A 14,958-nucleotide genomic window follows, 5' to 3' on the forward strand; every position below is an offset into this window, starting at 1 on the left:
GTTAAACAACCATGTCGAAAGACACATCCTGTGGTCATGGAAAAGATGTTAATCTGTTTTAGAAGGGTCAAATTATTTGCATGCATCAAGCAGAGAAAACATCTAAGGAGATTTCTGAAACTACTAAAATCAGGTTAAGAACTGTTCAATGTGTGATTAAAAAGTGGAAGGACAGTGCGGAAATATAATCTTTGAGGAAGGAATGTGGTCGGAAAAAAATCTTAAATGATCATGATCGGTGATCACTTAAACGTGGTGAAATCAAATAATGGAAAAACAACAGTAGAACTCAGGGATATGTTTAATAGTGAAAATAAGAGCATTTCCACATGCAACAATGCAAGACTTTGCACAGTGGTCCTAATCTCCCATCATCAATACAAGATCTTGGGGAAAAATGAATGCAACTCTGGACGGAAATAAATGTTGTGACATTGCAGAAGCTTGTGGAAACGATGTCACAGCGAATGCATGCTGTAATCAAAGTTAAAGGTGATCCAACGTAATATTAGAGTGTGTGACCTTTTTTCTGGCCAGGCAGAGTATATAAATATATAAAAGTATATAAATCTGTTCTATAATCCAAGTTTGAGCCTCACTGATCAATAAGACCTAGTTCTGACTACAAGAGAATAAGTTATTTTCTACCACCAAAACCCTCGCTGTGTGTGAGGGAGTTGTAGTCAGAGGTGGGTAGTAACACATGCTACATTTACTCTGTTACATTTACTTGAGTAATTATTTGAGCAAAGTGTATATTTAAGAGTTGTTTTAAAAGAGGGTATATTCTACTCTTACTCAAGTACATCTGCAAAGTCAAAAATGTACTTTTACTCCGTTATATTTGTCATTCATTCCTTCTGTACATTTTAAAATAATTTCCACATTTTGTTACTTTCACCACACTCTGTCAAGTGTAGAAGGGTTAGTGAAATCCCTAAAGATGATCACTGAGTTCCACCACTTTGCTTCGGTAAATTAGACCACTGGACAGTAGATTGACATGATGAACAGCAGACAGCCACTGTTTCTGGTATAGGACTCAAATTCTGCAAGTAGCTTGCAAAATATATTCTTTACTCCAAGGCAGGCATATCTGTGTGTGAAATCAGTGCGCCTCCTAATGTGCATTATTAATATGAAAGTGAAGTATGGTCTGATATCAGTGAAATTCTAAGAAAAAATGGCTGAGCTAGCTAGCGACATAGCTATAAACAGCAGCAGGTAACATAAATGCAGCCGCTGAAAAATGAACTCATGCATTCCTGAACTAGGTGTGCAGCCCTATATTGAGGCATATTTTAAAGTTTATAAAGATTTCAAATTTATATAAATTAAGGTTTGTAACTGGTTTTATATATTGATATTAAGTTCTCATTTAAAAACCCTACCTTAGATTTGAATTCAGAGTAAATATTTGTTGCCTGGTGTTATTAAATGAGTTATGATTGTTACATGAATAAGAGTCTTTTGAAGAGATACTTTCTTACTTTTTCTTAAGTAATCATTTCAATTACTACCTTTAGTTCACCTTTAGAAATGGGAGCTCGACTTAGCATTAGCAAGTGGGACAGAAACTTCACAAGAGCGGAAAGTCATTCAGCAAGAGACAGAGAGAGCAGGGACCCGGACGTGAGAGAAACCTCATTTGTGGTTTGAGAAACTAGCAAAACCCATTTTGTTTATTTTCTTCTTCTCTACATGGAATGAAGCAGTTGGTGCAATTTTTGTTTCATGGCCACACTCTTCCCAAACTGTTAGATAGGCCTGCAAAATGAGGTTGACTGCCAGAATAATTTGAGTTTTATTACAATCCCAAATCAGAAAATGTGGTGTTTCTTATATTTATTTTGGTTTTTATTTCATTATAGGGAGTATGAACTCATTATATTTCATGTTTTGTCTGGTCAACTTTCATTTGTTCATATACATCCATTCCTGCATTTCAGGCCATCAACCCATTCCAAAAAAAAAAAGTGGGGATGTGGGAAATTTAAGGCTAGCAATAATGTTAAAAACTAATGATGTGATTTCAAACAGGTGATGTCAACAGATGTAATCATGATTAATAAATGCAACAAAGAGAGTAGGATTTTAGCTTAGTAAATGGATTTCTCAGCACATGTATACGCTTACCCTTTTGCTTTTCTCAGACTCCACATGCATGCAAACACATGCAGAACTGTCCTGGAAGCACCTAGTAGAATTAAATACAGCACCTGTGAAATGGCTGCCAAACATTTTTGGGGAGATTCTGAAATGCATTACATGCTTGAGAAAATGAAGAATTTAAATATTAACAATATAACCATAAAAAAGAAGATCCATATTTGCCGGGAAAGTGGGCTGTGGCAGGAAGTTTGAAAATTCACTATGTGTCTGTGAGATTACTGACTGGTCGCAAAGTAGAAATCTTATTATTGCTTGACTCAGCTAACCTGTTTTTCCATTATGTGATTACCCAAGTGCATGTAAATGTGCTGATTGGATTACTGACAAAATCTGATTTTCTCCAGTTATTTGATTATTAAGTGCATGTAAATGCATGCCAAGTTAGGTGCATTCTAGTAAAGGTAGCATGTAGTTATCAAGCACAGGGCCCCATCCATATTATCCTACATGTCATTTTAAATATTCACTTTAAAGGGATAGGGGCAATGCACACACCTGGAAATAAGAGACTGGAGATGATGAGAAGACTGGAGATGACAAGAAAACAATCACCTTGACAGCCTCCCTACAGAGAGACCATCTACTCTGTTAAAGTTGGAATAGGAGAAAGCTGGGGTTATGTGCACACAGCAGTCACTTACTCACTCTACAGTCTGTGCAGCTCAGTGGTTAAGGTACTTGACTTTTAGTTGGAAGGTTGCTGGTTCAAGTCCTGCCACTGAGCAAGGCCATTAACCCTCAATTGCTCAAGTTGTACTCAGTCATAATTGTAAGTTGCTTTGGATAAAAGTGTCAGCTAAATATAAATTACAAAGGGCCACTATGGAGATGGAGAAATCCAGCTATGGATTGTGACTAGGGAGGAAAGATAGATTTTGGGGGTTGCATCTGCAGGGAGATGCTGTCATGTTTAATGAGTGACAGTAAAACTATAGATGAGGGGAAAGAACTGAGAGAATTTAGGCTACGGCTTTGGACGTCTTCTGCTTTGCTCTAGAATGCTGGGTCCCCTTACTGAAGATCTGAGAGGAGTCACGGAAAACAGGGAGGTGGCGGGCAGAATCTCATCGCAAAGAAGAGCAATGGACACAAGGAAATATTAACTAGTAGGAGGAGGCTCCGTTTCTTTCTCAAGTTACTGCACTGATTGAATTCTAAGATTCATTGTATTTTGGTCCCTGTGTAATTTGGATTAGTAAGGCTACAAACATAGCCAGTACCTATGCTTTGGCCTAGGTCCAGAGTGAGACTCTAACTTGTCTCAAAAAGCTAGCAAACTGTTGAAAAGTGACCATTTAAAGTGTGTCTTCATGTCACTGCCCATACATTAGTAGCAAGCATTAAAATGAAGATGACTTGCATTTTTTTTTAACATTTCGGTATACTTGTACTGAGAAAATAAAAAAGTGTAAGCTTTTAGTCAAACATCAGTCTACGTGGTTTGCATCACTGTTCCTTGTGTATAATTATCCCTGTATATCCCAAGCACTCCACTAGATGGCCAGGCAGACCACAAGAACACCCATTCTTACCACCCAGAGATCCAGTTCCACACTCAGAGAAGTGGATGTTCTTCTGCTGGACCCAGAAAGCCATCTGATGCAGACATCAACCCACCTAAAGATAGACTTGTCAACAATAAAGAGTAGTGTTTAAGTTGGTTTACTGCAGCACCAAATCGGTATTTATTTTGTAACCTGCAGCAGCAACAAAAAGAAGTTCAATTATCAATTTAAATGTTATTAATGTACATCTTTTTTTACAATAGACATTGTCTCAAAGCAGCTTTACAGGAATCAGGACTAGTCTTCTTATGAGCAAGCAAACGGTGACAGTGGCAAGGAAGAACTCCCTTGACTGAAGGAAGAAACCTTGAGAGAACAAGACTTAAAAAGAGAACCAACCCTCCATCAGCACAGGATAGTTCTGGGCCTAGAAAAGAATACTAATACATTTAAATAATTGAGATTGCAAATCAATTATTGTTTATGACAAGTCAGGTGGGTCTGGGCATGGCTGTATTTTTGTTTGTTTGTTTATTTGATTTATTCCCTTTGTCTTCTAAGTCCCAAGTCTTTTTTTTTTTTAATCTTATCTATTATTTCAGTGCAAATTTGAATTGCGTAGTAAATATCTATCTAGATTACAGGTTTAAATATATCTGCTACACTGTTAAACGTTTTTAGTACAGGAGCAGCAAGTAGAAAAGCTTATTTGCTCTTATAATGGAAGCAATAATAAGCACTACATGTCACCAAAGAAAGCTGGGGGGGGGGGGAAAGCTGGGGTTGGAGCAGAGTAGAGAGTTCAGCAGGAATCTAAATTCTGGGTACTGGATGCACATCACCCCACTGATGGAAGGACACACACAGCAGAGTACTTTACCAAACACAGCATGGGCCAGGGGTGAAGGGGCAGAGGGAGACTAGGAGACGAGAAGGGCAGCAGGCAGCAGAGGAGTGCCAGTCAAGTAGAGTACAGAGCTGGGACAGGATTAGTTTGGTGAGATTTAGTGATTAGTGATATTGTCCTGGATAGGCTCATAATGAAAACCAAACACAGAAACAAAACTCAACAGAAAAAGCATATCTCCACAAATGGAGATTCTTATGGAAACTTGTTGTCAACTATTTACCATTATTTATTTGTTTTTATTTATTTTTTATAAGCAGTGACCCTTCACTCACCTTAATAGCCGTATTTGCCGCCTTTACGCTAGTCACACAGCTAAAAAGTGGATGGCGTTATCTTCATGACATCAGTGGAGGTTATTCAAGACTTTGGACTATCTATGACATAGCTCGTGCACATCAGTTTCCTTTGTGTGTTTAGTGTTGGTGCCTTGTACCAGTAAAAGTCCTGTTGGGATTTCCATATGATGGATTGGCACCCTGGTGTCAAGAAGGTTTCACAACCCAACCAGGAGCTTTACATAACATCTTTCTCATACTTGTAACTTAGTATAGGGCCAAATAGTGTAACATCCAGGGACTCGAACTGGTAACCTCATAGCTATTGATACAATGTGCTTTATTCCATCATACCAAATCATCTAGGACTCTTTAAATATTATAAGCATTGATCTGTTTAGCACTTGCTGAAGAACAGTGGATGAACCCTGAAGGGTTTGTTTCAGGAACTTCTGTCCTGGTCAGTTACCCCTCTCAGCCTCTTGTTAAAGAGCACATGATTGTGACTGCATGTCCGTGCTGAAGTTGGCAGCAGCAGGGCAGTCGAGTCAGCCCAGGCCGCATGGCGAACGGCCTTCCTCTGCTCCTCTTGTGTTTTTCTTTTTTCTCCTCTTCCACATGGCAGTATCACAGTTCCGATCTGTCACCCTTCACTCGCCTTAATGTGCGAAAGCAAGACGTGTTGTGCCTATTATCACTTCCTGCCAAGGCTGGCGCGCTGATCCCCGTTCCCCTGGGGACCGGGGCAATATGGTGGCGCATGCTGGGAGCCTGCCAGCCAGGGTGCCCGCTGTCACAACACATCAGTGTGACGTCCACCACCCAGTCAAACAGAGGTGCCTGCACACATACACACACGTGCCCATCACAGTTATCACATATGCATTCAACCTCTCATGTAGATGCTACATGTAGATATGAAATGGCACAGGTTCACAGGTTCCATTGCCAGGCATGTACAATTATCAAGAATCTGAGATGGGAAGAGTATATGTACATTCATTTGCTTTTATGCATATTTGTGTTAATGAGCAGTATCACTGAGTTAAACAGTTTAGATGCGGATGTTGTACAGGGAAGGAAATAATTGCAAATGTTTAACTTACTTCATTAACACAGAATAACTATGTCTAATTTGGAAATCCATTGCTAGTCTAAGTATCACAGCTCATGGATATAGAATGTTTCTACACAAAAGAACTGTCTTACCAGAAATAAGTGCTATGAATATTCAGCTGGCTTATCACAGCAGATTCAGGAAATGTCAGCAAATCAAAATATTGATTTACAATTCTGTTAAGTGTTAACACTTAAAATGCCACATATCCTTTTTACAATGAAATGAAACCATTGGTGTGTGTGTGTGTGTGTGTGTGTGTGTGTGTGTGTGTGTCTGTGTGTGTGTGTGTCTATATATATATATATATATATATATATATATATATATATATATATATATATATATATATATATATATATATATATATATATATATATATATATTATATTATATTATATATTATATTATATTATATTATAGATACATAGATATTATTAGTACAGCTATTTATGCTAATTACAGAACTACATTTTCCATTACAATTTCTTTTGCATGACACATGAAAAGAAAACATACAGGGACAAATTAGATTAATGATTTGCTGAAAAGCAGAGCAAGATCAGAAAGGTAAATATGGAAGAAGTACTGGCAACGTCTTCAGGTAATGTGCACATGACGTATAATAAAATAATCTTGATCTGCTATGCTGAATGCATACATGATAAAGATCCATTAGCAGGCAGTGAGCTCAGTAACCCTGACTTTGTTATGCTATACCTGGAAATTAATTGTTTGTCAGGAGACTGTTTGTCTCCATTTGTTGTGGACAGAAAGGTCACAAGGGGAACACCTTAAGCAGAATTTTTGGCCAGGGCCCACACTGGGAATCACTTTTAAAGGTGGCCAATGAGATGTATTTGTTGATTATACTGCCTGTGCTGTTCCCAGGTTTCCCAATCCAATGCAGAATAATGTGCAGAATCAAACGTTGCCAAAGGATGTTGGGTAAGACTTGCAGTGGCAAAAATACTGCTCCATTGTTCTGCATCTTCCTTTCAGTTTACCTGAGTGAGCCCTTTTGAACCCATCAAGTGGACAGGAAGTCAGCGGATGAGGTAAGATAGCATTGCATCACCGATCAGTAGGTTCTTACCTGAAATTAATTTGAGATTAAGCATGCCTGATTGTGTGAGAGAGGCAGGGGTTTAGTTGTCTGCTTGTGTATCACAAATCCCACCCCCTCACTGTATGGCTCCTCCAACCCCTTTTAGCAGTGACATGACAAACATGCCCAGAGGGGCCAACACAGATTCACACACACGCATGAGCACCCCATGCTCACACACACACATATGTAGATCTACACATCTACACACACACACATCCTTCCTGTAGCCACGCTCATCTATGTACATCCAGATATTTATATGCATACACTCACGCATCAAAGCAAACACAGATGTACAAAGCGAACATCAAACAAGCACATATCTACACAACATACCTCATTTCAGCTACATATTCACCAGATCATTTAGGCAGTACCTCAAATGAACACAAACCATGCTCCAACACAATCTGAGGCTCAGACACAACAATCTGAGGCTCAGACACAACAACATCACATGGATATGACCAGGTGAGGAGGGGGAACGGCCACACGCGCGCACACACACATCCCCAGGACTCACAAACAAGTCAGCTGATGGATGGGACAGGAATGGGAGAAGAGAGAGAGAGGAATTGGAGAATCGATGCGAGAGCATGACAACCCTGAACTCTGTGACATGCCTCCCCTCGACAGCCTATGCAAGCAGGGGGCAATGGCTGGTCACTGAGGCCATGACTGTGCTCACCCAGGGATGGCCCATGATCAAAGGGGTGGGCTAGGGGGCTCAGGGCGAGGATCGAGGCTAAGGTGCAAGGCATCACCCTAATGTCAGCCTGTGTCAACTGCAATCAGTGCTGACTGTAATTTTCTGAGCAATTAGAGAGGTTATATTGAGAGAGACAAACATGGGCTGATACCATGCAGGCAGTTACATATCATCATGGCCAATTTTTCTAACACACACACACACACACACACACACACACACTTATTCTTTATTATTATCATTGTTGTTGCTTTTGTTGAATTTTCTTTTCCACAACCGTTTAATGTGAACTACTCAATTTTGCCACAAATGCCATGCACCCACTTATTCTGACCACAGACCAATGAGTTTGTGAATTCCTGTTCCTGTTGTTCTGAACAACATCTCTTCACTGTTAGCAAGGGAGGATGAATCATGGCTGGGGGGAGGGGGTGGTTGGGTGGGTCGCTGGAAACACTGAGTACAGCCAGGGGCTTGTTCTTTGGCAGAGTCGTCTGTCTTTCGCCCAGCACTAACAGACGTGTGGCCTCTTTCTCCCTCAGTGCAGGACTAGGGGTGTGACAGAATCCTCCCACCTTTCCATGCGGTCTTCTTGCACACAGCAGTTTCAGTTATGGGTGACAAATGCTACACAACAGGTTCATGTCCCATGTAAAATCTCAGAACCATGGATTTAAAATGTCATTTAGATCTACACATCACTGAAATAAATATTTTAGTCACAGGTTTGTTTTTTTGTTTGCAGCAATATGGAAACTTTAGTAACGTAAAAAATACAAATGTAAAGGTGGCAAAAAGTCTGTACAGGTGTGTAAATCCTGTTCAGTGTTTAAATTAAACAGAACATACACAGGTAATGTTAACGTCAATGGCTTTTGTTTTGGTTTGGTTTTTGGTTTTTTTTGCTTTTGAGAAAAAATCCCTACTGATCGAGGAAATTCCCCTTCTTAAAACATTAGTTTCTGTAAATCAAATGCTAACGCTACAATAGCACATGAACTCTTTTCTCTAAATATAGCATCACTTTTACTTTTACTTTTAGAGTTTCTTTAAGAGATCTATGAGTTTTTCTAAAGTAGTTTTTCCATTGTCACCCCTTCTCATTAAAAAAAAGCACTATAAAACAAAAAACACAGAAGATAACATGTTAATATTAATATGTGCATATTAATATGTGCATCTTGCAAAGAAATTATTTCACTACATAGAATATGTAAATGTTGCAAAAGTCCCAATGAAAATATCACATTTGAAATTGGAAGATACTATGAAACAACCAACACCTGGTGATGCATACAGCCTCTTAGTTACCTAGATATAACTCAAGCCTTCTTGTTGTTTTGGTAAACATTTGCCCTTAATATATCTCAAAATACTAATTATTACTAGCAAAATGTTTATTAATGTCAGAGCTTCTAATGTAAAAATATTTTTATCTTCAAGCAAACACTTAAAACATCCCCTGGTGAAATATGCCACATATTTTAGAGCTTTAGAGCACTGAAGAGGACAGTATGATCTGCTGAGTTGTGTTTATTTCTTCTTTCTACATTTGGATAACTTCTGTCTGTGAGGAAGCCACCAGTAGACTTCACCCGTGTTGGCTGCACTCAGGAGTGTGGTTGTCACTTGTCCTTACTCAAAGTATGAAAAACAGCATTCCATGATGAAGCTTGTCAGATCCTGTCAGAAGACGCTCTGAAAAGTGAGAGCAAACTTACACCTTTTTTTTGCATTTTAAACCTTCCTGAATTCCCTTCAATTGTTAACACCTTCATGATTTCCCTTACTTTTCTAAAGTTGGATCCAATATCAGTAATATATAAATGGTTCTAAATATCACCCCAGAGACAAAATAGAAGCATTTCAGCTTTGCATTTTGTTAATCGAACACAAAATTATGTTTTAAAAGCAAAAGTATGGGTGGTGTGCTGTGTACATAATCAATGAAACATAATTAGTGTTTTGTAAACCATTATAGAGTTGAACATTTTTTTTCAGCTGAACTGAGACAACTGAGGCACGCGAGCAGGGGTCCACCTCTGTGATCATTACAGAGCTGTAAAAAGCCTTGGCTAATACTTGTGAGGAGTAACTATAATAATCCCAAAGTACCCATAATATTCCCAGAGTAACCATAATAGTCCCAGGAGTGTTTCGACTTTGACCCACAGCTGGTCTTCTCACAGTCTTCTCACATATATAGCTCTGCTGCTTCTCACCTGATCAAGATAATAATATCTGATTATAGCATATCAGTAGACATTATCTATATTGTAAAGACACTGGTTAACTTGGTTATTGAGTTCTATGTATCAATTAATGCATGTTTATCTGTAGAAGGAATGCTCCTTTGTGTAAAGTTGTAGTTTTGAATCTCCCAAAACTGTGGGGAAAAAAGGGCTAGTTTCCTGAAAATCGTACCCAATGCTGGCAACTCTGAAATTCAACTGAACTATAATGCACTTCCTGAGAAGAGCTTGCTAGATAAAGGAGGCTAGACTCGGGGCAAAGAGGGCCTGTGGTACTTAGGTGATAATTTCTTTAAATAACTTGTAAACACTTTTTTGCAATTTAATGTAAATCTAATGCAGCCCCTTTAGCTAGCAATAGCCAATTACTACTTCCTGTATAGGAAGTAGTCTGCTTCTGAGTCTCATGCATAGACTCTGTGGTCCTTGCCTTGACCGGTTTCTGTTTCTGGCAACACAGTGAGTCGATTACAGTAAAAGCCATGCAGCCTGAAGTCTCGTCGACAGAGGTAGCCTGTCACGCTGGCAAGCGAGGCATTCATGGGTTGGCCAAAGGGGCAATAATTGGTTTTGGCTGCGCTGTACCTCCTGACTGTTATCCCTGCGTTATGCTTTCTGGTAGAAAAGGTGTGATCTACAACTACAGCTACTGCTGTTTTGCCTCCAGGGATTTTATATTTACTGCCCTGTTTAGAGTGCAGGCCTATACGCAATACAGTATATTGCAACTCACTCACGCACTCTGCCTTTTCTGTCAGTGTTTTTATAGTAGGTAGGAGTAGGCTACTCCCAGTGGTAAAGTATTGTAGTTAAATAAACAACCAACTGGTATAAATTCACATTCTACAATCTATAAATACATTTTTATGTGCAGTACATATAAATTGAGGTCTCAAGCCTACTTCATAGGAACATGGGTAAATTATTTTTTTATGTTTAAGGGTTAGCATAGGATATTAAGTATTAAAGTATTGTAATTGTACCTTCTTACCTCTGCTTATTTTGTCCCAGGTTACTCCTTTTTTCCAATTCTTGGAAAAATATTTTTCCTTATTACAGTTGCAGCTATTCCCTTGATTTTAAAAAAAAATATTTTTAATAAATTGATCAATATTTTATGAACCATGTCTCTGCCACCTCTATTGTAAAGAATGTATTGAGACACAGGCGTACAGCTGGCTACCTCTAAATAATCAACCTAGGGAACAAGTCCTTAGGCAGTGTGGTTGAATAAGGTTCACTGCCTACACCTCATGGTGATGAAGTCAAGAATCAAAGAATTTTTTTTAAATAACAAATAAAACTGAATGAGGAACAAGTGCAAAAGGGGGGTTGAGATAAGACAGTTGACATAAAAGCATAACACACACACTGTGTCCCATTTACGGGCTTCCACCTTTGAAGGTTTCATTTTGCAACCTCACACATCAAGACTGTCCTATTTCAAAAGAATGCAGAGGACCCTAGACTAAAGAAAGTAAGCAACATGCACTACTTGCTTTATATTGAAGAAACCTGTGGCCCTACTTCACTAGCTCACCAGCCTGCAGTTACACTTTAGGAAACCTCGTCTTAAGAGTTATAATGACATTTTAATAATACCACCCATTTATCTGTAATCAGGCCTGTAGTAGTCAGATGCATAAGTACAATATATAGCTGTATAAAAAGTGCAAAATGAAATGCAGTGACCCAAAACATCTATCTTCTCTCTACTGGCAATTCTGTTCTTTAAAATGCACTTTACAATTACAGTCTGAACTAAAAAGAAAACCATAAAAATATAATACATTTTGAGAATTGGTACATTGTTTGAGTACATAGTATAGGTTCATGTTCTAACATATAAACATCTTGGAAGTATTGTCCCACAATTAAAGACATGTTGTGCAAAATGACCCTTCAACCTCAATATTATGAAACTAATACTTTTTTAAGAAACTAAAAATTCTTCACTTTTTTGAGTAGTGCTTAGCTAAAATGTGCCCAGTTTATAAACTATGTATTTAGGTATTTAAGTCAGGGAATGAGCATTTGACTTAATATTGCACATAAAAAACCTTTTAATTATTCAGCTTGTTTAACTGATAGCTTTCAGGAAAATGATGGGGGTGGGGGGGGGGGGGGTCAGAAAAAAATGAACTAAAGTCTCTTGTTCTTATTCTCCTTGTTCTCCTTGTAATAAAAATAAGTTCCTTGTTTGTAAAACAAAAAAGAAGAAGAAGCATTTCGTGAAAACAGAATAAACTGCAGCAGATGGAGCAGACCAAAGTGTTCAGGATGGAAGAGGAAACGGGGTAGTAAAAACAGCAGGTCATGGAACAGGAGTTGAAGTGGGCACGAGAGAAAGAGACAGAGGGCAGATAGCAAGAGTTGCTTCTTAGGAAGTCTGCAGGTGGGTGGGTTGTTGCCCCAACTCCACTTCCTCTCACTGGCAACGTCACTGTGCGCCTTGACACGGTGCATATCAGTGTTGCCACCAAGGCTTCCACATGTCTGGATGATCCAGAAGACGCCACTGGGAGCAGATCTACAGACGTCTACCGCTCTCCGCCTGATCACCTCTTCTGCCGATCCTACATCATCATTCCCTCCACATCTAGACCTTCACAAAGACTCAGCCTCTGCCTGGCTTGGGTGTCTCCTCGCGTCTCCCCTCTGCTAGTGACACGAGTCTGCGCTGCCCTGGTTGCACCCCTCCCCTTTCTGCTGCTGCCAACTCTGTCCACATGCGATGGCCACGCCCACGTCAACGCCCGAACCGCCACAGACACACCGAAAGGGTTTGTAACACAGAGCAAATACTCTACTGCACTGCAACACAGAGATGAGACAGCTTACAAATTAGAAGCTTTGGAACAGGCAGAGGGCTGGCACGAGCTCCGTGCTGGCATGGTGATGATACTATATCTGTGAATTTATTGCTTCAGCCACTGAACCTCAGAAGAACTCATAAAAATGGAACTGTGGGAAATCCACAGGCATCTAAAGGTTCTGAAAAGCTTCTAGTCAGGGTCAATTTTGTCTAGGAGTCAAACTGATCCTACCTGATAGTGGATACCAGATGAAGAATTCAAACACATCTTGCATATCAAATACTTTAAACATAGCATGCTTTTATCATCAGAAAAGTATTAAATATTCAACAGTAACTATTCAGCAGTAAGCAGGAAGTTATTTCAGAATCTTTCTACTTAAACCAACCCTTTCACTTTGTGTCACTCCATCTTTTTTTCATCTCTCTGTACTAGTCCATCTGTCTACATTATTCCTTTAATCCTGGAACCCTTATACCCTGGTAACGCTACTACCCTGGTAACACTACTACCCTGGTAACGCTACTACCCTGGTAACGCTACTACCCTGGTAACACTTATACCCTGGTAACACTTATACCCTGGTAACACTAATACCCTGGAACCCTTATACCCTGGTAACACTAATACCCTGGTAACATTTATACCCTGGTAACACTAATAGCCTGAAACCCTTATACCCTGGTAACACTAATACCCTGAAACCCTTATACCCTGGTAACACTAATACCCTGGTAACATTTATACCCTGGTAACACTAATACCCTGGTAACATTTATACCCTGGTAACACTAATACCCTGAAACCCTTATACCCTGGTAACACTAATACCCTGGTAACATTTATACCCTGGTAACACTAATACCCTGGTAACATTTATACCCTGGTAACACTAATACCCTGGTAACATTTATACCCTGGTAACACTAATACCCTGAAACCCTTATACCCTGGTAACACTAATACCCTGGTAACATTTATACCCTGGTAACACTAATACCCTGGTAACATTTATACCCTGGTAACACTAATACCCTGGCCTGTTCCACCTCTCCTGCTCTCTCTTTTCTCTCTGCCTCTTTTTGGTGACCTCCACCTCTCTCTGGACTGACAGTGGTCGTGATGGCTGGCAGCGCCTTGGTCCAGCACCACTCTCCTCTCACCCACACCATGTGTGCCATAGGTGCATGAACTATAAATACCACTGGCCCCTGTGGCCATGCTCAGCCCAGCAGGACCATCGCACCCTCCCCCTTCCCCCTCACACCCTGTGTGCCTAATTAAGATCTCAGGCTTGTTAGGGCGGGAGACCCCAGGGCTTCCTGACACAAAGCTGATTCCATTTGACGTAAGAAGTCAATGCTAAGGCGACGGACTCTAATTTTAATCAACAAGGGTCAGTCTATGATAAAATGCTAGCTGAGAGGAGGGTAGCATCTCGCTTCTGGAGAGAGTCTTTGGGTATGGCTAGAGGTATATCGCAACCGCAATCACCACCTGGGTTCCCAGACTGTGCCCGTTTGCAGTAAATGTAAGACAGGAGCCCAGGTGGGTGTGATGGCGACAGTAACCACATTAAGACCTGTTGGTGCTTCCTGTCGTGTTGCTACCAATCTTTGTCAGCTGTCTCTTAAAACATTGAAGTTCAATATTCAACCTTGCAAAGTCGATTTATAATTCCACATATAAATGTTAATTGTGTAGTACACTTACTACACTTACTACATTGAGATACACTTAAAATATCACAGTACATGCCACCTGCAGCTCAGAAAGACTGAAGTGAACAGTGCACACACAAGACTATACAAGCATGTATGCTGTGACTTTGGAACCAGCTGTGTGCGCCCGTGTGTGTGTGTGTATGTGTACTGGGTCCCAGCTGTGGCCTTCTCTGGTGCCCTGCCACAAGCTGGGTGCTGGAATGCCACACAGCACATGCACTCAGAGCAGCAGCACTTTATTGCAGCTCCTCGGTTCCCCGGTGAGCGGAGGGCCCCTCCTCATCAGCCACTGATACTGAGCACCTGAACATCCCTGCCCACCAGCTGCACATGCTCCACCTGGGTGTATTTGTCCGTCAACCATCCC

General features: G+C 40.1%; 1 long non-coding RNA gene across 3 annotated transcripts in view; it reads right to left on the reverse strand.

The window, feature by feature from the left end:
* Positions 1–285: 285 nt before the first annotated feature.
* LOC113583975 (uncharacterized) overlaps positions 286–14,958 on the reverse strand; it is a 32,741-nt gene continuing 18,068 nt past the window's right edge. The window contains exon 3 of one of the 3 annotated variants that reach the window (XR_004776870.2): positions 286–5,702. This is a non-coding gene — a long non-coding RNA (uncharacterized LOC113583975). Of the gene's footprint in view, positions 5,703–7,606; positions 9,498–14,958 lie in introns of those variants that run through there. The other 2 variants (XR_003411371.3, XR_004776869.2) reach the window with 2 other exon arrangements.

This window comes from Electrophorus electricus, chromosome 15 (genome assembly GCF_041902795.1).
Source record: "Electrophorus electricus isolate QZ-2024a chromosome 15, ASM4190279v1, whole genome shotgun sequence".
NCBI lineage: Eukaryota > Metazoa > Chordata > Actinopteri > Gymnotiformes > Gymnotidae > Electrophorus > Electrophorus electricus.